Raw genomic sequence first — 27069 nt, 5'->3', positions numbered from 1 at the left:
GCAAAATAATGCACTGTGTCATAAGGCTGCTGTTGTAACTGCATGGTTTACGGACATGAATATCACCACACTTGGCTGGCCTCCACAGATCCCTGATCTCAACTCTATCGAACATCTGTGGGATGAACTGGAGTGTCAGGTGAAGTCAAGGGACTCCTGTCCCACAGATGGACCTCATTACATGCCTATAGGAAGAGTGGCCCAAAGTTCCCATTGATTGCTATTGTACACTTGTGGAAAGTATGCCCCCATAGAATTGCTGCAGTCATTGCAGCAAAGGAGGTGCTACATATTATTAATATGGGTGCCATGGCTATTTGTTCCTTACAGTATGGTGTCCGTTGATATCTTTCCAAGCAGCATATATTAGATTCATTTTGATTGTATTTGAACAGCCAACACTAAATTACATTTCACAATAAAAAAAATAAAAATGAATCAAATGGTTGTTCCTTTTCTTGGCACATTAGTTCTATTTATTTGAAGTGATTCATTATTTTTTCTATTTATAGAAAAAATAATGAATCTAACTTCACTAACCCTTATTGCTAGCAGGCAATAAGGGTTAGTGAAGTGCAATATCAAGAAGAAATGAATTACACAAGAAACACTGAAGTTAGTACAGGAGAAAATAATGTTGAAGATAAGAAGGGATACATCAGAACAAATAGAAGAGCAATACAGAAGAAAGTGTAATGAGGTGAAAAAAGCAATCAGAATGGATAAGATGAAATGGTTAGAAGCCCAATACAACAATATAGAACAGTACTATGGAGAGCATAAAACAAGGGAGGTATACAAAGTGATCAGAACCATTAATAGAAAGTGGCAACCAAAACAGACCACAATTAAAGATGAAAAAGGCAAAGTATTGATGACTAAAGAAAACATTGCACAGCGGTGGACAAGATACTGTAGTGAGTTATATGAAGAAAAACTATTCAGATAGTGTTGGGAAACTGACGAAGAAGCAGATATCACCACCTGGTAATGAGCATGATATGGACATTTTAAGAGGAGAGGTAGAAAAAGCAATAGGACTGCTAAAACACAACAAGAGTCCTGGTAACGATAACATTACTGGAGAAATGATTAAATATGGTGGTGAAAGTATGGTTACAGAAATGCTCAAAGTATATAATATGGTATAGAAAGAAGGGAAAATGCCAGAGGAGTGGGTGAAATCAATATTAGTAACATTATACAAGAAAGGAAATAAGCTAGAATGTAAAAATTATAGAACAATTGCCAAAAAAGCACCTTGGTAAAGTGATGATGATCATATTGACAGAAAGATTGAGAACACAATTGGAAGCATGCCTTGCAGACAAGCAAGCAATATTTAGGAAGGATAGAACTATAATTCAACAGATAATGAGGTTAATAGCAGAGAAAGCTAGAAGTAAAAAACAAAAACATATATATTGCTTTGTTGATTTTTAGAAAGCATTTGACAGTATTGACCAGAAAGTGACATTAGCAGTTCTGGAATCCTATGGAATTGATAAAAAAAAAACTAATAGCTATATTAAAAGATGTTTATCAGAATGCAGTTGCAGATGATTTGGGGAAATGGTTTAAAACAAGCAGAGGTACTAGACAGGGATACCCAGTATCACCAAGCATTTTCATTGCACATTTAGAAAGAGCAATGGACAAGCTGAAGGAAGATGCCAAAGGAATATCTGTACACAGAATGAGAATTAACAATCTGAGATTTGCAGATGACATTGTTATTTTTTATTTGTATTTTTATGTATATTTTACAAAATACACTGAAACTGTTAAATGAGGAAGGGAAGAGATTTGGGCTTGTTATGAACTTGGAAAAAACAAAGACAATGGTATTTGGTGAGAAGAACATGAAACAAAAGATACAAGTGGATGGAACTGATATAGAAAATGTAGAACAATTCACATATTTGGGAAGTAAACTGACATGTGACTTGGACTGTAAAAAAAGAAATAAAGATCAGGATTGCAAAGGGAAGAACAAATCTGAAGGCCATGGATAACATCTGGAAAAGTAAAGTGATCAGTCTGCAAACAAAACTAAGAGTACTGGAAACATGCATCTTCAGCAGTGTACTGTATGCATCTGAAACATGGGTAATAAATAAGGAATCAAGAAAAAAGAATTTTGGCATTTGAAAGAACTTGTTACAGGAAGATTCTAAGAATAGGATGGGTACAGAAAATCACCAATGAAGAGCTCTATCAGAAGATACAACCAAAACAGATTCTAATGCAGAAGATTATAAAACGGAAGCCGCAATTATTTGGACATCTGTAGAATGAGTGAGGACCAGAAGATAAAGACATTTATGTTTGGTATTTTGAATGGTTTAAACAGAAGAGGTAGACCATACAGAGAATGGATAGACGATATAAAAGACTGGTGTGAAATGGATGTACAAAAACTGCGACACTGTGCACTGGACAAAGAAAAGTGGAAGAAGATAGTAAAGCAGGCATTGGACATCAGCAAGCAGTGAGCCCATGGTTCGTGATGAAGAAGTGCAATATAAAGCCAAATAACCAATTGTCAACCTCACCTGCAAATAGTATAAGCCTACTTTAAAAAGCAAGGATATGACATCTGAGTCTTGGCAGAACAACTGATTCAACATTTAGTAGACATGTTGAATGGATATACGTTGTCTGAGGATTACAGGCAATATCTATTATTCATAAGTTTCACACGAGTAGAAACTGGAAAAACAATTGGAAACCAAACCTGGAAAGGATAAGATCCCCAGATATTTTGGTTGTCAACCAAAAAGTGACAACCAGAACATCAAAATTTTGACATGGAATGTTAGAAAAATAGCACATATAAAGTTGAAGAATTGGAGAAAATACTAAGCAGTATGATATAAAAATAGCTATCATAACAGAAACAAAAAGGAATCAAAGAACTAAGGGATCACATTCAAATATATATATATATATATATATACACACACACACACATATACAGTATAGTAATGAAGCCTGAAATTTTAAAAACAGGAATCATACTAATGATATCTAAAGATTGAAAAAATCACCATTCTAAATACTGGAAGGAAAGAATTATAGAAGCAAAATTAAAAATACAGAGAGGAAACATGGCTATGTCCCTGAAGGAAATCGGAGTAATTTTACAAAGCACTTCAACAAATAACTAACCATACAAATTAAATTTAAATACAAGAATAGGTAATAGACCAATAAAAGACTATGGGGAAAAAATGGAGAGCCACATCAAAATAACAATAGGCTAAGGTTAATTGACTTTGCCTTATTCGTTAATTTGGAAATAGCAAATTCCTTTTATAAGCATAAAGAGGTACACAAATATACCTGGGAAGCAAAAGGCCTTAAATCTTTAATTGATAGAAAATAAAAAATAACAAACCTAATAACATTTGTCATAGTTTACAGAAGTTTGATAAATACCAATTATTATGCCATTATCAGAAACATGTCAGTACCTCCAAAATAGATGAAAACAAATAGAAATCCAATATAAAGTGTATTTCAAGTAAAATTGTTATAGGAAAAAATTATTAAAAAATTAGAAGAGATACTATAGATGCAAGTAAATGAAAATGTTGAAATAGAGTGGAAGACTAGATGCAATATAATAAAAACAGCAGCCAATGGTAGCCTAGAGAAAACAAAAAAAATGGCATGAGAAAAGGGGCATCAGAAATTGAAACAAATATATAGAAAAATTAATAAAGCAAAAAATGACGCTTACAGGAAATTAGTTATCTTCTGATGCAGTTGAAAATATACTAAATTGTGAAAGATAATTTTAAAAAAGTAAATTAGAACCTTCCTTTATGGAAGAAACATTGATTGTCAGCATAAAGTTTTGAAGTATCTACACTAGGAATCAGGAACCTATAACCTTTTGAGGTGTTTGGTGGCCTTTGCATGTTTTATCTATTATGTATCTTTATCATTTACAAATTATGCATTCTTAAATTGTGTCATTTAATTGGATATATTTAAAAAATTGTTATTTTTAAAAAAATCAACTGCTATCATCAATCTATCCATTGTTCTGTGGTTAGCCCACTATTATGTTATATTATATCAGTTTGTCACTAGAGATCACTATAAGTACTCAGTGCAATGTGAGCTTGATTTGAAGGGGGAAAAAAAAGGTTTAATTTTGCATGTGTGTTGCTATATTGTGGTACTGTCGTGTATTATTTGTTTTATAACAAGCTGAACGAGTAGAACTTTTTGACTAATTTGTTTTTTAATTTTTAAAATTTTATTTGATATCTCAAATATGCCAAATACGAAGTAAAGAACAATTAGAGGAGAATAGAGTATTTCAAATGGGAGCTGCAGTGCTACATGTTTGCAGTCAAAGATAAAATGGTGTGTTTACTTTGTGATACTGTAATTTCAACAGTGAAAAGATACAATGCTCATCAGCATTATAGTACACATAAGGACTACAAATATGCAAATTTGGAAGAACAAAATTTATGCTTATAAATATGAAGCTTCAGAAAAACCAACAACAACAATTGTTTCAAGTGATGTCGGGAAGAAGTAATGAAATACTGAAGCAGCTTATAAAGTAGCATATATACTCGGGAGAAAAGGCAAGCCATATAGTGATGTGGAAATCATAAAACAGCACATTGCTGAAGTTGTAGCATTTTTGGATTCAGATAGTTAATAAATACAAAGAACTATAACCAAATTAACTCTATAGAACTATAAATGAATTAGCTGATAATGAACAGCCTCAAAAAATTATCAAAACGAAGTTACTTATTTTTCAATTGCCTTAGATGAGTTCACTGACATTACTGACTTAGCACAAGTTTTATTTTAGATTTCCATTATAACTGCAGATTTTCAATGTTATGAGGACTCTCATGAGGAGAACATGTGGAATTGACATCTTAAGATTTTTAAAGATAAATGTCGAGAAACAAAGCTTAATTTGTGTATAAGTGTATGCACAGATGCTCCTTCTACGAGAGGAAAACATGAAGGATTTGTTGGATTGCTACAAAACGAAGTACAAAATTCCAATAACTTAATTTAATTTCACTGTACATTACATGAACAGAATCTTTGCATAAAATCCATTGTTACATTCAAGTGAATACTTTAAGGCATCATCAGTTTTGCAATGTGCTTCAAATTGATGAGGAAACCTTAAGTGGACTCTACCTTATCACTCTGAAGTATGCTAGTTGTCACAGGGAAAAGTTTTAGCAAAAATGCAAAAATTTTTTGCATTTTTGCTAAAACTTTTCCCTGTGACAACTAGCATGCAAAAATTTTTATATGGAACAAAATAAACCTTGTGAATTTTCTAAAGAGAATTTCTACAGAAATGATGCATTTTTATGTGGCAATATTAAAACAAAACTAGCTAAATGTTTGTCTACAAGGCAAAACTAAATCATTATATGAAAAGTTGCAGAATATTCAAGCATTTAGGAAGAAGTTGATTTTTTTCAAAACTCTTCCTTTCAAACCTGTAATTTCAGCCGAACATTTTCCTCAACTGGTAAAGGTAGTTGAAGAACGGTGCACTAATAACACTTGAAGAAACTGCAATGTTAATGAATACAGCAGTGTCCGTTCCTTCATGCTTACATGGTGATCAGAATACATCATGAAAATTATGGAAACAACTACCATGTTAGAATAAAACTTTAGTTTAATATAAACCAAAATAAAAACTCGACTTTTCAACCTTCACATTAAGGTCATCATCAGGAATATACACACATACATACAAAGAAATAGCTGCACTACAATCTACTTAATACCCTACACCAAATTGATTGGAAAAATACTTGTTCGTTACATCATAAAAAAACCTGATATGAACAGAAATTTAAAGAAGCCTGTGATTAACCACCCTAATCTTAACAATAATGGTGGCATAAAAATCCCAAAAATTTGGATGGCACACATTCAGCCTACTTAGTTTCTAACAAGACTTTAGAACTCTAAGCAATTTTTCAGCTTTTATTGGCCACTATCCATACCAGTTGGTTGTAATTTATATGTATACTTATATAAGTAATTTTTTTTATTTATTTATCATCATCATCATCAAATTCCTGCCATGTACCTTCATGGGGTGTACAGGATATGATAGTACTACATGAAAAAAAATTACATCATTACTAACTTCCTATCTACAATTTTCCTCCAAATCAGTCTGTTACTAGTCAAGACTCCAAAATTATCAGATCTTATATTTCTATCGTTTAAGGCCCTTTGTACCGTATCAATCCACCTATATCTTGGTCTTCCTCTGGGTCGTTGTGCTGCCAACCTGGCAGAGAACACTTGTTTTGCTAATCTTTCCTCGCCCATTCGTTTAAGTGACCATACTACCTGAGATTAGCTCTGCTAATGCATTCCTGGATGTTGACAATGTCAAGTTCTTTCCTAATATACTCGTTTTTAATATGATATTGCCATTGATGCCATCTGTTCACGTCTGTAATCTTTCTCAGGACTCTCATATCTGCGGTCTCTAGTCTTTGGTCAAGTGTTTTACTTCTGACCCAACTCTCAGATCCATAAGTTAAAATTGGTTTGAACACTGTCTTGTATACAGCTAATTTAGTGTTCTGACTAATTTCTCTCTTATTCCATATGAATTTATTCAATTGACTTCCCACCATACCAGCTTTGCTGATTCTGTTGTCTATTTCTATATTTAATTTACCATCTTCAGTAAAAATTGTGCCTAAGTAGCTGAAATGTTTTACTTGTTCCACAGGTTCTCCATTCACAACACAGTTGACATTTTTAATGATTCTGCCTATTTTCATTGTCTTTGTCTTTTTATTGCTGACCTTCATACCATATCTATTACAACAGCTATTCAATTTAGTCAGAGAATCTTGCAGACTTGTAGCGGATTTATTTAGAAGTATAACATCATCTGCATAAAGCAAAGAGCTGACATTAACATCTCCAATTTTGATATAATGTTTAATACACTTTCCTTCATAATGTGATCCATATAGATAATGAATAACAGAGGGGATAATGTACATCCTTGTCTCACACCAGATTTAACATTAAACCATCTTCCTTTACTTCCTTCAATTCTAACTGCTGACTTACAACTGAAATACAGACTAAGTATTGCTTGATATATACTTGATATAATGCCCCATTGACACCATATAACTGCAGCGTATTGAATAGCTTCTCTCTTGGCACCTTGTCATGTGACTTTTCCAAATCGACAAAACTTAAATACAGATCTTTGTTATATTCCCATGCTTTCTCGACTATTTGTCATAAAGTGAAGATCTGATTCTGACAGCCTCTGTTTTGCCTAAATCCAGCTTGTTCTTCACCAAGCTTTTCTTCCACAATTCTTCCATAGATCTTGCCAGGAACACGTAGGGAAATACCTCTGTAATTCTCACGTTCAGTTTTATATCCCTTTTTATATATGGGTACTATGAGAGCTCTACTCCAATCATCGGGAATTTGTCCCTCTGTCCAGGCTTTCTGAACTATGCAGTTCAGCCACTGTAAGACTCTTATACCACCATACTTCAGCATTTTTGGTCGAATATCATCTACTCCAGCTGCCTTTAAACATTTCAAGTCTTTGATGGCTTTTTATACTTCAAGTATGGATATGTATTCCTGGCTGCATACTGGTCAGTGTTTCTTAACACTGTGCTGTCGTCACTGCTTGTTTCATTAAGTAGTTTTTCAAAGTAATTACTCCATACTTCAAGGATATCCTTTTCTCCCGTTTTCATGTCACCTTTATCATCTTTAACTCTGTCTACAGCACTCTTTCCTCCATTTCTAAGCTTCTTCAACAACCTCCAGAATATCTTACCACCTTGATATTTATTTTCTATATTTTTGCCCAAGTCCTCCCATGCCTTTTGTTTAACTAGTTTTAAACAGTGTTTAGCATTCTTGCATTTGTCTCTATATTCTCTAAGAGCACAAGCTGACTTATTTGCCAGGAACTTTTGATATGCTTTCTTCTTTTCCTTCACTGCCTCTTTAACTTCCTGTGTCCACCAGGGAGTTCTGATTTTTTTATCCTTGCAGACAACCTCACCACATGCCTCTCTGGCAGAATCAATCAATGTTTTCTTCAGAGTTTGCCAGTGAATCTCCAAGGTTTGATTCCTGTTCTGACACTCTTTCATTTTTTCTGCAATAATCTTTGTGTATTTTAGTCTACAGTTCACATCTGAGAGCTGCTCAACTTTTATTCACTTTAAAACTTTTTTACATGTTATTCCTTTCAATATGAAATTCAGTTTTATCCTGCTCAAGACTAAATAGTGATCACTTCCAATTTCAAATCCTCTGTACACTCTGGTGTCCTGCACCAGGGAGAAAACATCACTATCAACAATAACATAGTCATTGAGACTTTTCTTATTCCTAGCCTCTTCTCTCCATGTGAATTTGTGCACATTTTTATGTTGGAACATGGTGTTAGTAATAACCAGTCCATGTCCTGAGCAGAAATCCAACAGATATTTGCCATTATTATTAGCTTTGCTCTTTTCTCCAAATTTTCCCAAAATATTTTTGTATGTCTCACAATCATTTCCTACTCTGCTATTTAGATCCCCAACAAGGACCAACTTTTCCTTTTTCGTTGTGTCAGTTGCTTTTTCTAAAGCATCAAAAAATTCCTCCACTTCTACCTTAGTAGAACCTTCTGTGGGACCATAGGCACAAATAAGTCTCATTGTCCAGTTCCCCATTCTCATATTTGCCCACATTACTCTACTTGAGACTGACTGCCATTCAAGAAGATTAGCCTCGTATTTTGTGTTGAATACTATGGCTACCCCTTCTTTTCCTTGATTGTCATTGCCTGAATTTTGTATTTATTGCTCAGAAAGATCTCGCCAGTTTTTGTCTTTTTAGTTTCCGTCACCATTATTATGTCGATCTGGTACTTTTCTAATTTATCAGCTAGCTCCATTTCTTTGCCATTTAGGCTTCTTATGTTGATAATACCGATCTTTAACTCTGGTGATGCTGAGTTGGGGTGTGGTTTCAGATTTGTTCCAGTAGCTGACTTTTCGCTGTTCACCCTGGTTCCCTGGCGAAAACAATGGGGGCCTTGTTTAACCGGGCGATGGCCCAGCCGGCATGAAATTTTGTCATGTTGTAGCATCATTTTTTATTTTTGTTTAACCAATAAGAATACAATTTGGTCGGCTAAATCCCAAATTGCCAGCCCATCCTCGTTCGTTCAGTATCAAAGTAGATACCCAACAGGGTGCACCATGAGAAGGTTGGGATTGGACATTAGGTCAGAAGCCCTTGTTGGTTCTCTGCATTCCTTCAAAGGCTATGTGGAGGTCTCCTCTCAGTTATACAGCTTTGACCCTTTAAACACCCCTTTATTTATTTATTATTTATTAATTTTTTCCTTTTTTGATGTTGCTCTCCAGCTTAATCTAATTTTGTAACCTAATAGATGATAATGATAATAATAAGACTCTAGCTTTGATATAAGTAAGAGTTTTTTTTTTTTTTTTTTTTAACTAGAGGTCAGGCAAACAGTTGTAATGCTTGGTCAGTAACTTTAGCATGCCATGTAGATTGTAGTGCAGCTTGTTTCTTTGTATATATGTGTATACTCCTTAAAGTGAAAGTGAAAATGGCAAGTGTTTATTTTGGTTTATATTAAACTAAAGTTTTACTTTAAAATGATAGTTGTTTCCATAATTTTCATGATAAATACAACAGTGTCTTAGACTCATTGATTGCAGAATACAATGACAAGATTAAAGATTTTGAGAAACATGATCTAAAACTGGCTTTCCAACCACATATGGTTGATGTCTCTAGTACACCTGAAAATTTACAAATGGAGCTGATTTAGCTCTCAGAAGGCAATATTCTGTCACAGTAAGAAAGATCCTGTTGAAATGTGGAAGATTGTCGAGTATCCAAAAATGCATCAATATGCTCAACATATTTGTTTCAGTACAACCTACGGTTGTGAATCAGCATTTGCGTACATGATTCAGATTAAGATGTGCTTGAGATTACAGATGACGAGCAATCACCCGGAAGACCAATTGAAGCTAAAGACAACAATGCTGAAACCAAATATCTGCTTCTTATCCAACAATAAGCAGTCTCAAATAAGTTATTTTGTACTACTTAGTTAAATAAATTGACATAGCACTTGTATTCCTAGAAGATAATGAAGTTTTATTAACTGTTGAGTTGTTTAGTTTGTAGAACTCTATTCTTGAATTAAATTTTTTTGTAAATAAATAAGACACTTGAGAGTTTTAATAGATTTTTAATGTTGTGATATCAGTATTCATAGTGTGTGGATATGACCTCTATCATTTTAGCAAAATTTATTATATATGAACTCCTTATGAGGACTCTGTGAAGGTTATATGCTGCTTTCCAGTGTCTGAAGGTTCCCCATCCCTGATCTAGACAAAGAAATTAAAGTACAAAGTAATATAAATATCAGAAGTAAAAGGAATATAATTATTATGAAAACCTATAGACATACAATGATTTCAGCACCTCTAACATAATAAATAACAATACAAATTAGAAATCATTCAGTAGAAAAATGAAAGGTTTAGAAAGGGTCATTCATGTATTGATTCAATCTTCACTTTAAAAGTCAATTGACAAACAGAATGCAACCCTGAATACTCATATCCTGTTTATATACAGTAAAACCCCATTTTTACGTTCCCGCAATTTACGTTTTCCTGCCATATACGTCATTTTCCGTTGGTCCCGTTGTAAGGCCTATTCTTATGATATATTTTACGCCATTAACAACTTGATGTGGACTTTATTTCCTGTGATTTGCATTTTTTTCTCGGGTGGCAATGCTGATTTTCGAATCGATTTCTGCGTAAATATGCGCATTTCTATTCCCACGTGGCGTTGCTTTCGGCTGTAAGTTTTGTTTCCGCCATCATGGTGACTTGCACGTTTGAAGTAGTGATGAGAGATACCGTGATTTTTCAATCACAGTACAAATTGATATTGCAGAATTTCTGCTATGTAATTTAGCGTGTGAAAGTTGCTTTCAAGTTGCGGTGGTGGATTATCCATGTTAGTAACATGGAGGGAAAAAAAAAGAAAATGTATTTCGGTAGAAGAAAAGATGGCAATTCTGCAACGTGTAGATTGGCATGCCGGAACACGTGTGCATTTAGCAAAAGATCTTGGACTCTCCATGTCCACTTTGAACACGATAGTAGAAAACAGGTCAAGCATTGAATTCAATGCAAAGCAATCTGGTGCTATGTCCAAAAAAAAAAAAAAAAAAAAAAAAAAAAAAATAAAGATTTTTTTAAATAGATAAATGTAAGTAATTCTAAATTCATTTATTTTCAGTTATTAAATTTTGTAATCGAGTATGTAGACTCACATACTAGTAGTAAGTCATCCTTTAGCCTTTTTTTAAATGTTTTTTTTTTTTTTTACATTTCCTGCTATTTACACTTTTTTCCATCAGTCCCCTGAAAAGTGTAAAAAAGGGGTTTTACTGTATTATGAAAAATCCTTTAATGCAGTAAAAAGAAATACTCTTTAAAATATTAGTTAAAATTGAATTATCTTCACAATTAATAAAAACATTTTCGCAATATATACGAGAATAATGCTATGGCATTTGCAAAGATTTCCAGGCCAATAGTATGGGGGTATTAAACAAGAACAAAATAAGATATTTGTTAAGTAGCTGATATATTGCTGAATTTCAAACCAGCACCATTATTCATTGGATTGTATGATGGTGGTGCACTAACTCATAGAATCGGGCCTATTCATTCTGATGATGATGCAGCTCTTGCCATAGAACCTTGCCACAAATTTTTAGCCAATGACTGCAACCCCTATAAAATATATGTATACAGGTAGTCCCCGACTTACAGCTGGGTTCTGTGCCAACATCTCTGTCGTAAGTTGATTCTGAATTAAGTCGAGGACTTTTTTTAATTCTTGATTTGTTTGATTTCTGTTATAATATTTTCATAAATTAGGTTTCTGTTTAACTTAAAACAGTTAAAAATGTATAAACTTACATATTCATTTATGAATTTTTATTAGCACATATAAATACAAAATTAAGAAAGAAAATTTTAAGAAAAAAATACATAAACACATATCAAAAATGTGCACTTTCATTTGAAATTCCTTTAAATATTACTTAACATAAACAAAAAACTTATTAATGGTGTTTTTAATTAAACAGGTGAGTAACTGCCACTCATTTGGACAATATGGTTATTTCTCATGATTGGGAGTAGCTTTTTTAATCAGAAAATTGGTTAATGTTGTCTGTTGGGTTTTTTCTTTTTTCTTCATAATATATATTTTGCAATAACATCTGACTGCTTCTCAAATTCGCTTTTCAACTTTAGCGAAGCGATCAGTGTCTTGATCCATATTTTCAAATTGCTGAAGTCCTTGATTTAGTTTAGAAAATACTTCAGCTAATCCTTTTAGAGTAAATTTTTTTAACGATTTCTCTTCATCTTTCTCATTATTCCTTTCTTCTACAACTCTTTTGTTTTGGAAAATCAAGTCTTGATCAGTCAGTTCACCTTCCTCGTGATCTGCTAATTCTTCTATATCAGTAATATTGATTTCTAGATCCATTTTTCTTGCAATTTTATCGATTTCTTCACCAATTTGTTCTAACATACTATGCTCGTTGTACTCTTCGAGTGTCTCCCGCAGTAGTACCTTCTTCGAAATTCCTCACATACATTGTTCCGATACTTCCTTCCATGAAGTTCAATGTTCTGGATGCATTGGTTAATATTGTAATTTTTCCAAAAATCGTGTAATGTTATAGCATCGTTGTCCATTGCTGTTATCGCTTGAGAAAATGTAGTTTTCAGATAATGTCTTGAATGTAGCAATCGAACCTTGATCCACAGGTTGAATCAGTTGTTGTATTGGGCAGTAGATATATCACGTTTATATTTTCATTCAAATCGTCAAATGTGAAGAAGATGTCCTGGAGCATTGTCAAGCAGCAATAGAATTTTAAAAGGAATGTTTTTTCAAGAGAGTAGGCACATACTTCTGGAATAAAACAATTTAAGAACCAGTCTTCGAATAAAACAATGGTCATCCAAGCCTTAGGATTACTCCTGTAGTAAACCAGCAACTTATTCTTGTCAATGTTTTTCAAAGCTCTGGGGTTTTGTGAACAGCAAACAAGAAATGTTTTTCATTTAAAACCAGCAGCTTTTCCTCCAAGAAGAAGTGCAATCCTATCTTTAAATGCCTTAAAACCAGGTGCCGATGTAGCTTCTCTGTGAATGTAAGTTTGTTCTGGCATTCTTTTCCAGAACAGTCCAGTTTCATCTACGTTGAAAATCTGCTCTAGCAAATAGCCTTCCTCTTTTATCATCTTTTTCATATTTTTCTTGAAAATTTCAGCAGTTTCAAAATCGGAACTAGCAGCTTCTCCCGTTATTTGTATGTTATGTAAGTTAAATTGGCTTTTGAATCGATAAAACCAACCTTTACTAGCGTTAAATGTATGCTCACTGTATTTATATTCTTGTTGTTTCGTTAAATTGTCAAATAAGCTGTGTGCTTTTGTTTGAATCGTAAACAAATTGAGGGGAATATTCTTGTGGATTTGATCATCTATCCATATCATTAAAAGCTTCTCCATTTCATGAATTGGCTTCTCTTTTTTTCGTTAAAATTGTGCATTTCATATTAACTGCCCCTTTAGCTGCTCCATTATTCTTGATTTATCTTTTATGATTGTTGAAACAGTTGAATGCGATAGTTTTTCTTCTCGCACCAACTGTCTTTCCTTTGTCGTATGCTTTAATGACCTTCATTTTAACATCTAAACTTAAAGCTTTCCTCACCTTTTTATGTTGGAATTTTCATCAGTAGTATTACTTCTCTTATTGGGCATGATAGGGTTACGATGAGATACAAAAATTGCAACAAGAGAAATGAACACTTCAACTGCTGATTAACAACGAGCGTGCCAAAGGCTGTGATAAGTTAGAAGTGAGTGAATCATGGTAGCTGCTATTGCAAAATGGTGATAGGCTTTGCTTGTTGACTAATGGCAACGCTGCGATGAGTATATAAAAGCAATGTGATATATGTATGTATATGCTGGTGGCAAAGTTAAATTAGAGAATTTTTAATAATAATTTTTGGCCATCGTAAGTTGAGGACTACCTGTCCCTTTCTCATACATATGACTAAAACAACTTTTCCTATATCCAGGTTATATAAATTTAAAGTACTAAATAATATAATCTCTATTTTAAAGAGATTATATTATTATTATATTGAATTGTTTCCACTCACCACAATTCAAACTAGTACTCCTCGCTTGCTCACTAAAGGAGCAGGTGAGGATACAACAAATTTATTTGAGAATACAAGAAATATATTTGCTTAATATTATTATGTCAAGTCAGGATTAGCCAGCCATGCTTTGGTTCCTCTTTCACATAGCATCAGACGGAAGAAAATTATAGTGCTATATGAAAGTCGTTACAAGTTGGAGAGACTGTTTCTGAAATCAACATCAATAATAAACACGCTCACTTAACAAACATAGCGGCATTAATTACCTGAAACTTGAAAGACAGTCATTTTGAGACTGGCTCCACAAGTGTAAATTCTTTTTATCTAACATAAGAGACTGCTGTGTTCAGACTTAAATTATTATTTTTTTATTTTTCTGTTACAATTTGAATTGTTTTCAACACTAATTTGTATTGTGACAAGTTTCTTGCACCCATAAGGATGCTAGTTTGAAATCCAGCAAAATATTCAGCTATTACTATCTTATTTATCTTGTTCTTGGTGTTTAATGCCCTTAAACATTAAATGAATACCCAACATTATGAATACAGTAGATTGCTTCTGTTTCTTCACTATCTGTATGCAGAGCAGTAATGTATATAGGTTCTGCAACCCGTTATTATATTAATATTTTGGGGAAGGACAAACCTTTATTTGCTGTATATAATTTTGTAATAAAAAAAGTTTTAACCAAAAAAAAAAAAAAAAAACTTAATAGGTCTACTGGTTTCTCAGAAAGGACATTAAGAATATTCAGGTATAATAAAATTTTATTATCCTTCCAGCAGTGGCATCTTGGCTAAATCTGAACAGAGTAACTATAATAATATGCTTTGTCAAGATTTTGCCAGTTAAAAAAAAATAAATAAAATATTCAGTTATGAGATTTATGATTTTTAAAATATTAAAGTGCACGGAAGCCAGCTTATTTTCCGAGTAGCATTTGTATGTTGATTAGACAAGTCCATATGAACAGACACACGTGAATGTTTCTAGGCGAGATGAGAGATAAATTTTATTTCTTGGTGTGAGATCACTCTGTTTATTGGAGGCCTCAAGTGGCTTGAAAAGAGTTCTGTGTTTGGTATCTAAGACAAAGTTCCCAAATTATCTAACCATTGTCCGTGTGTTGAGGCTTAAGTGCTGTGAAGAATTCATGTTGGAGGTTTAATGGAATATTAACAGCACTGAGAAAGGATTAAAACTAATTTTAATGCTTCCAATATTTTGTCTCCATCACAGAGACATCTTCAGGGTTTACAAAAACGTTTTGTAACAACACACACACACAAATACAATACACTAGTGAGTGAAACTAAAGTCCTATCTAGGTCGTGCACCCTCTATGGGCATTTGCAGGTGGCCTAGGATGTAAAGAGAGATCTAATAATTAATGTTTCCCAAATTTTTGGAAGTTTAATGCAACCATATTTGTTTAAATTAGGTTCATTCCTGATTGCAGATGCAGATTCAACGAACTATCTTTCTTTTTTGAATTTACTATGGCGGAGCATAGTGGTTTTTTTCAAGAGATCCTGTGAGTTGTATCCAAAACATGGCCTGCAAGACCAGATTGACCATAATCGTGATTGCAGATATATGACTTGTGCTCTTCTAACTGGATGGATGCTGATCTACCTGTCTGTCCAAAGTAAGGCAGTTTACAGGCACAAGGAATTCTATATACTCCAGGCACTGAAAGAGGAGGGAACTGGTCTTTGCTGGAATGGATAAGGATAGCAAGTTTATGGTAGGGCTTAAAAGCTGTATGGAGGTTGTATTTTTTTTAATGATCTGGCTATTTTTTCTGATGTACCACAGATGTAAGGTATGACGATGGCATTTCTGAAGTCCTTCTGAAGAGATGGTCGGGGAATGGGAAAGGGCCTGATTGCTTTTTTAATTCTGTGGTCACTGTAGCCATTGGAAAGGCAGGTGTTGTGTATATGTTTGAATTCTGTTGAAAGAGCAGTTTCACTGGAACAAAGATTGTGGGCTCTACTGGTTAGAGTTTTAGCAATGCCATATTGCTGAGAGGGGCGGTGGTGGTAGGAAAGTTTGTGAATGTATCTGTCTGTGTGAGTAGGTTTTCTATATATAAAGAAAGAAAGGCTACCATTAGGAAGGCCTGTTACTAAGGTGTCTAGGAAGGGTAAACTATTGTTATTTTCCATCGTAAACTGGATTCTTGGATTTAGACTAGTCAGGTGACTGAGGAAGGAATCTAATGTGTCTAGGCCATGAGGCCAAATAGAGAACACATCGTCTACATTATCTACATTATCTTAGCCAGATAGAAAGTTTTAGAGGGGAAGAGTCTATGGATAGTTTTTCAAAATTTTCCATGTAAAAATTGGTGAGAGGGAGGAACCCATGGCAATTCCCTCCATCTGCTTGTAGATTTTGTTCTTCCAAGAAAAATAACCAGAGTTGATGGCAAAGAGATCTAAGATATCAGAAGGAAAAACGTTTTTTAAGAGTGTTAAGATGTCAATTAGAGAAATATTGGTAAACAGTGAGATGATGTCAAAGCTGACCAATATGTCTGTATTATTTAAAGTACGATTTTTAATTAAGTTTTTAAAGTGGGTAGAGTTTTTTACATAGGATGTGGTAAGACCAGTGAGGGGGGGGGTCAAAGAGTTAGCTAGCTGTTTTGATAATTTGTAGCAAGGTGCATTGGTGGCATCTACTATAGGTCTTAGGGTTGAATTAAGTTTGTGGATTTTCGGTAATCATATATGGGGGGGGGACTGAAAGGTTTGAGTTTTTTTGTAATTTCAGGAGGCCAGTAAGACACTTTTTTAAGTAGGTTTTTTTAACTTGAGTTTTTGTCAAATCGTGTTCAAGTGGTATGTAGGTGGTGCAATCACGGAGAATGATATCCATTTTACGTTTATATTCTGAGGCGTTAAGAACAATAGCATTCTCCTTATCAGCTCTGGTGATGACAATGCTTTTTTCTTTCCCTCAACACAGATTCTGATCATTCATGGTGAAGAAATAGCATGCAGAGCAAAACAATACGGTAAGTCGAAACTACGCTTATCCAGATAATTAAATCGGCTGGCTTTTTTAAAAAGATGCCGGGACTCCAGAGTTATTCCTAACTTTGTTAGGCTTAAAACCAAATTTAAATCTAATAAAACCCTCTTGATATACAAATGTGCTATTCTAGCACTTTTACGAGAGCAGCCACTACTCGCACCAACCTCGCTACTACAAATGCTGCCATTTGCTCATTACAATCAGAGATCTCCGCTATATTCAATCCAGAACTTTGGTCCCTTCTCTTTAGCATCTCAGAAAGAATTCCAAAAAAATAAAAAATCAGCATATCAAAATGTTCAATAACCTGTGTAAATCTAAACCACCACCTCAAGTTCAACCACTCCATACAGTAGTCAACCTGTCTTCTAAAAGACTTAGCGAAGATGCCGTTAGTGCTCTAAGCCTCGGACATAACTTTGCTGTCACACCTAAAGAAGTTCCGGTATTGGATATTATGTACAACATCGAAAAGTGGAATCTGTCACTTAGTCCCAGAAACAGCTAATAGCATCAGACTTGACGTAGCTAACATTCTCTCTCGGTCTTCACCTCCAAAAATTAATTTATCTTCCAGTCAACTCTCTGCCCTCAGAAAATTAAGGAAAGAAAAAAGCATTGTCATCACCACAGCTGATAAGAGGAATGCTACTGTCGTTCTTAACGCCTCAGAATATAAACGTAAAAAGGATATCATTCTCCGTGATCGCACTGCTACGTACCACTTGAACACGATCCCACAAAAACTCAAAAGTTAAAAAACCTACTTAAAAAAGTGTCTTCCTGGCCTCCTGAAATTACAAAAAAACTCAACCTTTCAGTTCTCCACCCCGGATATACGATTACTGAAAATCCACAAACCTAATTCAACCCTAAGACCTATAGTAGATGCCACCAATGTGCACATTGCTACAAATTATCAAAACAGCTAGCTAACTCTTTGACCCCCCCCCCCCCTCACTGGTCTTACCACATCCTATGTAAAAAAAACTCTACCCACTTTAAAAACTTAATTGAAAATCATACTTTAAATAATACAGACATATTGGTCAGCTTTGACATCATCTCACTGTTTACCAATATTTTCCTAATTGACACCTTAACACTCTTAAAAAAAAAACGTTTTTCCTTCTGATATCTTAGATCTCTTTGCCATCAACTCTGGTTATTTTTCTTGGAAGAACAAAATCCAAACAGATAGAGGGAACTGCCATGGGTTCCTCCCTCTCACCAATTTTTACATGGAAAATTTTGAAAAACTATCCATACTCTTCCCCCTCTAAAACCTATCTGGCTAAGATATGTAGATGATGTGTTCTCTATTTGGCCTCATGGCCCAGACACATTAGATTCCTTCCTCAGTTACCTGACTAGTCTAAATCCAAGAATCCAGTTTACGATGGAAAAGGAAAATAACAGTAGTTTACTCTTCCTGTACACCTTAGTAACATGCCTTCCTAATGGTAGCCTTTCTTTCTTTCTTTATATATATATATAGAAAACCTACTCACACAGGCAGATACATTCACAAACTCTCCTACCACCACCCCTCTCAGCAATATGGCATTACTAACACTCTAACCAGTAGAGCCCACAATCTTTGTTCCAGTGAAACTGCTCTTTCTACAGAATTCAAACATATACACAACACCTTCCTTTCCAATGGCTACAGTGACTACAGAATTAAAAAAGCAATCAAGTTCTTTCCCATTCCTCGACCATCTCTTCAGAAGGACTTCAGAAATGCCATCACCATACCTTACATCCATGGTACATCAGAAAAAATAGCCAGATCTTTAAAAAAGTACAACCTCCCTACAGCTTTTAAGCCCTACCATAAACTTGCTACCCTTATCCATTCCAGCAAAGACCAGTTCCCTCCTCTTTCAGTGCCTGGAGTATATAGAGTTCCTTGTGCCTTTAAACTGGCTTACTTTGGACAGACAGGTAGATCAGCATCCATCCAGTTAGAAGAACACAAGTCATACAACTGCAGTCACGATCTGGTCAATCTGGTCTTGCAGACCATGTTTTGGATACAACTCACAGGATATCCTGAAAATAACCACTATGCTCCACCATTGTAAATTCAGAAAAGAAAGACTGTTCGTTGCATCTGCACTCAGGAATCAACCTAATTTAAAAAAATATGGTTGCATTAAACTTCCAAAAATTTGGGAAACATTGATTATTAGAGATCTCTCTTTACATCCTAGGCCACCTGCAAATGCCCATATACGGTCACCAACTAGATTAGGACTTTAGTTTCACTCACTAGTGTGTGTGTGTGTGTGTGTGTGTTGTTATAAAAAATGTTTGTAATCCCTTATGATGTCTCTGTGACAGAGACGAAATATTGGAAGCATTAAAATTAGGTTTAATCCTTTCTCATACTGTTAATATTCCATTAAACCTCCAACATGAATGGTATCTAACCAGTCATATGTTGGAGTCATATGGGTGAGCCCATATGACTAATACTCCAAACATATTATAGGCAAACAGCCTTTCATTTTTGGGATTCAAATAAAAAAATAAAAGAATAATAGAATTTTTTTAAAAGGAGCAGTATGGTGTCCTACAGCCATCAGTGGTGATATTGGAAAGTTTACTGTAGTGAATTTCTTTTAGAAAAGTATTGATATTATAGGACTAGCAAGTTGACTATAAAGATATTTCCCACTATAGCAAACATCTTTATAGTAAGGTGATGTAGTGGGAGTTAATTCTGTATCATTTGAATATAGTTCCATTAAAAAAAAAAAATGGAAGTTGAGAGCACTCAAATTTTTTCTTATGATTATTGTAATTATGATATGATATCATAATTGAGTGAGTAGTATGGTATGTGGGGAACAGTGTCGAGCCCCCCCCCCCCCCAAAAAAAAAAAAAAAAAAAAAAACACAAATGACATTTCACCATCATTTGCAGTTTTCCAGACCAGGCATCTTATTCCTGACAAAAACTTGGATTGCAGCTATATTTGCTATTGTCCACCTCTGGTTCCCATTCTTTTTCACCACAAAGTTGATACCTGTGTCTATGTGAAATCTGGCATTACCTTCCAGAGATTGGCTAATTTAGAATCCCTTGCTTTTGGCATTCTCTGACATAAGGTTTCTTTGCCTTATGGAGGAAATTGTTACAAATGATGATATCCAATATATGTCCAACACCTTTTTGTAATATTTTTATGCTTCATTACTGAGTGAAATGATAGCTGGTGATTGCAATTGTTGACTCCACCTATATGTAATTGTATGCACATGCAGCAGTGGGTTTGTCTTTATTGAAATCTTGCCCTCCGTAGATTCCATTGATGGATTGTGCGAGGAAGACAGCAGAAAAACATCTTTTTTTTTTTTTTTTTTTTTTTTTTTTGTCTTTCCAACGTAATGCAAAGACTTTCCCATACTGATAAGCTCACATTTCCTCCTTTGATGGCTTTCCTGATTCTAGATCTGGAGGCATGTCTCCTCTCTTTGTATTTACAGTACCATAACTATTGCACGATGCTGTAAAAGCAAATTGGTGAGTTCAGGACATACAGGGTGTTCGGGATAAATTTGACATATTTATAATTAATTATATTTTTCCGTAAGTTACATGTATTAACACACACTTCTCTTCATTTAAAAGTTTGGACCCTTCTTCATTCATATACAAGATGTCAGAAAGGATGGATAGCTGGAACCCACCTGAATCATGGAAGAGAATAACTTGTATCATGATGATTCGTGCCCACCATCAAAATAAGGATATTACGACTGCTGCCCAATGCTCCCTGAATACAGTAAAAACAATCAGGCATGAACTAGAGACTTGCAATGGTGACTACGAGGATGTAGCAAGAAGAAAGATCCCTAGCAGACGATCTGATTGCGTTCGTACAGCAGAATTCCTCGCAAATCTGCAGGAACAGGTGTTGAAGAACCCTGGCATTGGAATTCGGGCTTTGTTCGTGGAGTTGCTAACTGTAGTCAAGCCCTGGATAACAAGGGTAGCCAATGGTAGGCCGTATGTATGGCAGCAGGATTCGGCCCCTTGCCACACCTCTGGGAAAAGTCAAAAATGGTTGTCTGAAAATTTCTACGACTTCACCAGTCCAAATGTTTGGCCTCCAAACTCCCCAGACCTTAACCCCATGGATTATTTTGTATGGGGCGCAGTTGAAAAAGACACCAATCGCACTTCCAGTAATACAAAAGCCCAGTTAATGGATAAAATTAAAACAGTTTTTGCGGCCCTTCCCAGGGAGACTGTAGCATCAGCTTGTTCGAGGTTCTGAAGCAGAATTGAAGCTGTGATCGATGCTAATGGTGGTTATTTTGAGTAAATCTTGTTGATAGTATTGTAATTAACTCTGCCTGTAATGTTTTTTTGTCAATTCATTAAATTTAATAGATACAAAGAAGATTTTCTTTTTCCTTACGAAACTGTCAAATTTATCCCGAACACCCTGTATATAGCAGTTGCCCATTGTAACATAGTAAGCTTTCCCCAGTCAAGTGTCTAATAACTGCATTACTATTGTACTTGCATCAATAAGGGGAGATATAAATATTTATCATGCTCAAGTACAGTCTGCTTTCCTATAAGGTTTGAAATCCCAAAGTTATCCACTTTGCAAAGCATAAAAAATGTTACCCCACACTTTGCTTTCTTTTGGAGAATATAGTGCTTATATTTCAGTCTGCCTTTGAATGGCATAAGACATTCATCAATACTCTCTCAGGAATGTATAGGATCTAAATTTCTGATGAATTTTTATCAGAAAATCATAAATTTTATTGAGGACTGGACAATGATGTCTATCTTGATTATATTCCTCATTATTCTGAAAATGCAATTATTTCATGACAGGACTGAATTGTTTTTCAGTCTTAACATCACAAAACTTTGGTGTGTTCAGCTTCTATTCTTGGCTCTTTCCATTCTAGACCAGTACATTTCAAGAGTGGATTTTTCACGATACATTGCACAATCAAGAGTGCTATAAACATAGTAGCATATTGATATCTATTGGGCTCCAAAGTTTACTCTGAGAATGTTGACTGTACTCAACTTGCTGATGTTGTTTGCAAGCATAAAGGTTAGTCTGTTCCACTATGAAAAATAGAATATCATCATCTAGAAATAGATGGAATGAGCCTTAAATGTTGCCAGATCAAATTCTTCAGTAATTCCTGGCTCACCTATGAATGGATAACTATTGGGCTCCAAAGTTTACTGCAAGAATGTGGGCTGTACTCAACTTACTAATGTTGTTAGCAATCATAAAGGGAAAAAAAAATCCTCTAGGAATAGATGGAAAGAGCCTAAAATGTTGCTGGACGGAAACAAGCTGGTTTTCATTCAGTGGCTATCTGATCACCCATCTTTCGTTGCACAAAGACATGCCTATACTACCGGTAGAATCGCCATCTTCAGAGCTATAAAAATTTTGCTCATTATCAGTAAAGCAAGAGCTACTTGAAAGGTGAAGGCTTCAACTTTTCTGTCTCCTGAACTTTTTTTTTATCTCAAATGTTACTGCTACTACTAGTTATCTCAGAAATGAATTGTAGGCACACTAAAATGCCCCAAGCAATAGATCTTACATACAGCAATTCCTTGTTTTTCATCTTTCTGAAGGATTTGTACACATTCGATACATTTTATTCAGACATTGCTTTTGTAAGATGTTGCAGTATTTTTTAAATATTTATTTCCCCATTCACTCAATTCCATATAAGTTCCTAATTAGAATAAAAAAAAAATCTTCTAATGGCTTTTATTCCCATATAAGAAGTAGGTGAGGCTAGGCTGTTGGAGGTAGTTCACTCACCATTGGTAGCATCAGAAATAGCTGGCCCAAGACTACCACTAATGATACACAGTGTCTGGTGAAGAGAGGTACCACCATCTCGTGGCCCTAATCCTAACACTGTACACTAGTGGCCAAAATTGTGGAAACCTTTTGGAAAAAAGTGTATTTCTAAGGCTTGATGGCTCATAACCGCTTTTTTTTTTTTTTTGAGTAATACCATAAAATTATGTATCAATGGAAAGATAATTTAATCAAGAATGTAATCCAATAACTTTTATGAAGGATTTTTTATTAGAACAGCAGTTATAAAGAAGAAAAGTGAAACACACAGAAAAAATGAGATATACAAAAATTCTCACAATGTGAATTAATACTTAGTTGGGTAACCTTTAGCATTAATGATGGCCTTACAACGGCTTCCCATGGAGTGAACCAAGTTTTTTTTAGTTCTGCAGCTGTTATAATGTGAAACCAAGATTGAATTATTGCTTCTATTAATTGGGTTTTATTGGTGGGTTGCTTTTGACTAACAAGTTTCTTTAGTCGGCTCCATAGATTTTCAAATGGTCTAGGCTATTCCCAGGCCATTCCAGCAGTGGAATATGATTATCCTGAAACCACTTTTTGCACACAGCAGCAACATGACATGGAGCTGAATCCTGTTGAAATATAAATGCTTCATTATCTTGGAAAAGATCACGTGCGGAAGGCTTCAGTTTGGCTCAAGTATTTCATTTATGTATTTCCTGCATTTATATTCCCATTAATCTTGCAAATTCTGCCCACACCTTTTGATGGCATACAACCCCAGATCATAACACTAAGTGGGTGTTTCACGGTAGGTGTAATGCAATCAGGATGCAAATCTTCTCCGATTCTTCTCCTTATGTATTTTATGCCATCACTACCAAACAGGGAGATTTTAGTCTCATCACTCCAGATAACACTGTCCCGTTGTTCCGCTGTCCAGTTAACGGGTTTTATCCCAGTTTAATCTTTTCAACCTTTGTTTGAGAGATAAAAATGGCTTTTTTCGTGGAATTCTAGCATTTAGATCAAATTCCTGCAGTCTGCGCCAAACAGTCCTTGCACTCAACTTCACATTGTATTGCACCATTTCATCTTATATACACCTAGATGATTTTCTTCTGTCACGTAGGCACAGTCTCTCAATTCTTCTATCATCACTTGCTATTGTGCACCTTTTCCTGCCTTTACCAGTCTGGTTTTGTAGTGACTGAGTCTCCTTATACCTCCTCAAAAATTTAGAAATGCCACCTTTGCTTAAGTTTCCACCAATTTTTCTTCTAATTTCTTCATAACTGTAGCCTTGTTCACTTTTTTGGGTGACCAGTCAACTCTTTGCACCATTTCTTTAATTTTATTACGTTTTACAAGCTCACTAAATGAAAGAACACAAAAAAAAACAACCAATTTGATAGCAATCACATAACACACTGACAAGTGTCCTCCTTTCAGCTCCAATACATGACATCAATAGCTGAATCCTACTGTGACCTTATTGATTCATTGCCAAAACAAGATGACACGTGATTGGCTCTCTAAACACTCGTGCTCATTGGTTACATTCAAATGAAGGAAAGCTACTTCATATCAACCTAAGCAAGTTGTGCTTCTTTTTTCTGGTTATTTGGCTGTAACTTTTCATAGAATACAGATAATTGAACAAATTTGTTGTGTTACATTCTTGATTAAATTATCTTTCCAATGATATATAATTTTATGGTATTACACCAAAATAAAGTGGTGTTATGAGCATCAAACCTCAAAAATACACTGTTTCCAAAAAGTTTCCACAATTTTGGCCACTAGTGTATTTATTGTCCAATATAGTGTGGGTTCTAGAGTTGATTTTCCAGGACGAAAAAACCTGCTTGTCGTACCAGTGATTGACTAACTTGGGAACCAGTCGAAAAAAGGCTTAGAGAAAGTTCCTCTATTTGGCAACTAGAACTGAACTAGATCACCATTTTTTGGCCAATTTAGTGCTGTGGACACACTTGCCACTTTCACTGAGTTACACAGGCTCTCTTCCACTTTCTGTTGCACCGGTTAATACAAGAACAGCAGTTGTACAGCATCCCTTTACTGTGAAACTGCAAAAACACCAAATTGCTAATATTTTTCCTCTTTTATTCCATCACTTGCTGTAGCTCAGTTGAAGTGGTGTTTACATCCTCTGCATTAGGCCACTTAAAATAAGGTTTCAGTTCAAGTCTTGTCACTGACTAGAGGAATTTTTGTTGAGTCATTCTCTGGCACAGGCAAGCAGGTTTTTAATCCCACGAACTCAAGAAAATCCAGTAGCCAATCAGAGATAGCTGGCCCAAGACTATCACTAATTATCGACAACTGATGAAGAGACTAGCAAACGAGTGCTGCCATCTCGTGGTACCTAACCCTAACAGGATATGCTAGTGCTATTTCAGACAATAGAAGCAGGTTTGGTGTGTTTGCAGTTTCACAATAAAGGGATGCTATTGTCTGAAATAGTACTAGCATATCCTGTTAGGGTTAGGCACCACAAGATTGCAGCACTTGTTTGCTAGTCTCTTCATCAGTTGTCGATAATTAGTGATAATCTTGGGCTAGCTATCTCTGATTGGCTACTGCTGGAGATCAAACTGCCAACTCAGTCTCTAAAAGTTAGATAGCTAAAATGGCCTTGTCTACTCCCTATATGGGAATAAAAGGTTTTGGCTGTTCTCTCTTGCATTCACCTCTATCCTCTGGAGCAGTGGTCTCCAAAGTGTGGTACGCGTACCCCAGGGGATACGTGGGGGTACGTCAAAAAAGTTTTATATTAATAGGAAAAAAATTAAGTAATGAATTAAAGATAAAGAATATTACTTTCTTTCACCAATTAAACATATATCTAATATAGACAAAGATGTTATAAAGATCCTGTAAACTTAAATTTGCGAGTAGCACACATTGGGTGACTTTGCACATAATCGTCCGTGGCAAAGCTGTCGTGTTTTTTAAAACTAGGGAGTAAATCTCTTACTTCTTATCATTGCCATTTTTTGTAAAGCATCCTAGTGTTGATAAGCCCAACTAGAGAAGGAAAATTGCTTAGTTATCCTGCTATCTACAGATGACACCACAGTTGTATTAATTATTTGACTATTAGTAGTAAGCTTAATGATTTTTTAGTATATATTGTTTCTGTGCAATTCCAATGCCTTTTTGTGCTTACTTTTACGTTTACACTAGAAATAGTGAATTAATATTATCAAAATTGTTTACATTTTTGAAAAGTGTTTGATATTATCAATAGTAAATGAATTATATTTAAATTTTACAAATCAACCCTTACAATATGGATAAATGGTTAAAAAAATTTCCTCCAAAGAAACTGCGAATTGAAGATAATTATGATAGTACTTCTACATCAGACGAACAACAAGGAAAAGATAGGATTGATTCTTCTATTTAAACAAGTTCGTTATCAGTCAAATTAAGTGATAAAAACATTAATCTGAAACTTAACAAAACCTTGCCCAAGAAAGCTTGAAATTATCAAGAAGACTACTTGAAATGGGGATTTACATCAACGATAGTCAACAATGAACCTCGTCATACATGTGTATTGTGTCATGAGACGCTATGTAATGGAAGTATGAAACCATCATTATTAGTAAGACACTTAAAAACTAAACATCCTGAATATGAACACAAATCTTTACAATTCTTTGAACGATGTTTGAAGACATGTAATTCTCAATCCAACAACTTAAAAAAATTCATTAAAATTAACGATAAATATTTGGAGGCATCTTTGGAGGTTGCATTCTTAATTGCAAAAGACCAAAAGCCACACACCATTGGGGAAACACTTGTACTC

General features: G+C 34.8%; 1 protein-coding gene across 1 annotated transcript in view; it reads left to right on the top strand.

Annotated features, from left to right (window-relative positions):
• CCT4 (chaperonin containing TCP1 subunit 4) overlaps positions 1-27069 on the top strand; it is a 137089-nt gene that overhangs the window by 95091 nt on the left and 14929 nt on the right. The gene's annotated exons all lie outside the window — the stretch shown is intronic.

The sequence above is a fragment of the Typopeltis vanoorti genome, chromosome 17 (genome assembly GCF_054136105.1).
Source record: "Typopeltis vanoorti isolate ZY-2024b chromosome 17, IOZ_Tvanoo_1.0, whole genome shotgun sequence".
Taxonomy (NCBI): domain Eukaryota; kingdom Metazoa; phylum Arthropoda; class Arachnida; order Uropygi; family Thelyphonidae; genus Typopeltis; species Typopeltis vanoorti.
The sequence above is the reverse complement of the archived record's forward strand: the minus strand, read 5'-3'. Positions and strand labels throughout refer to the sequence as shown.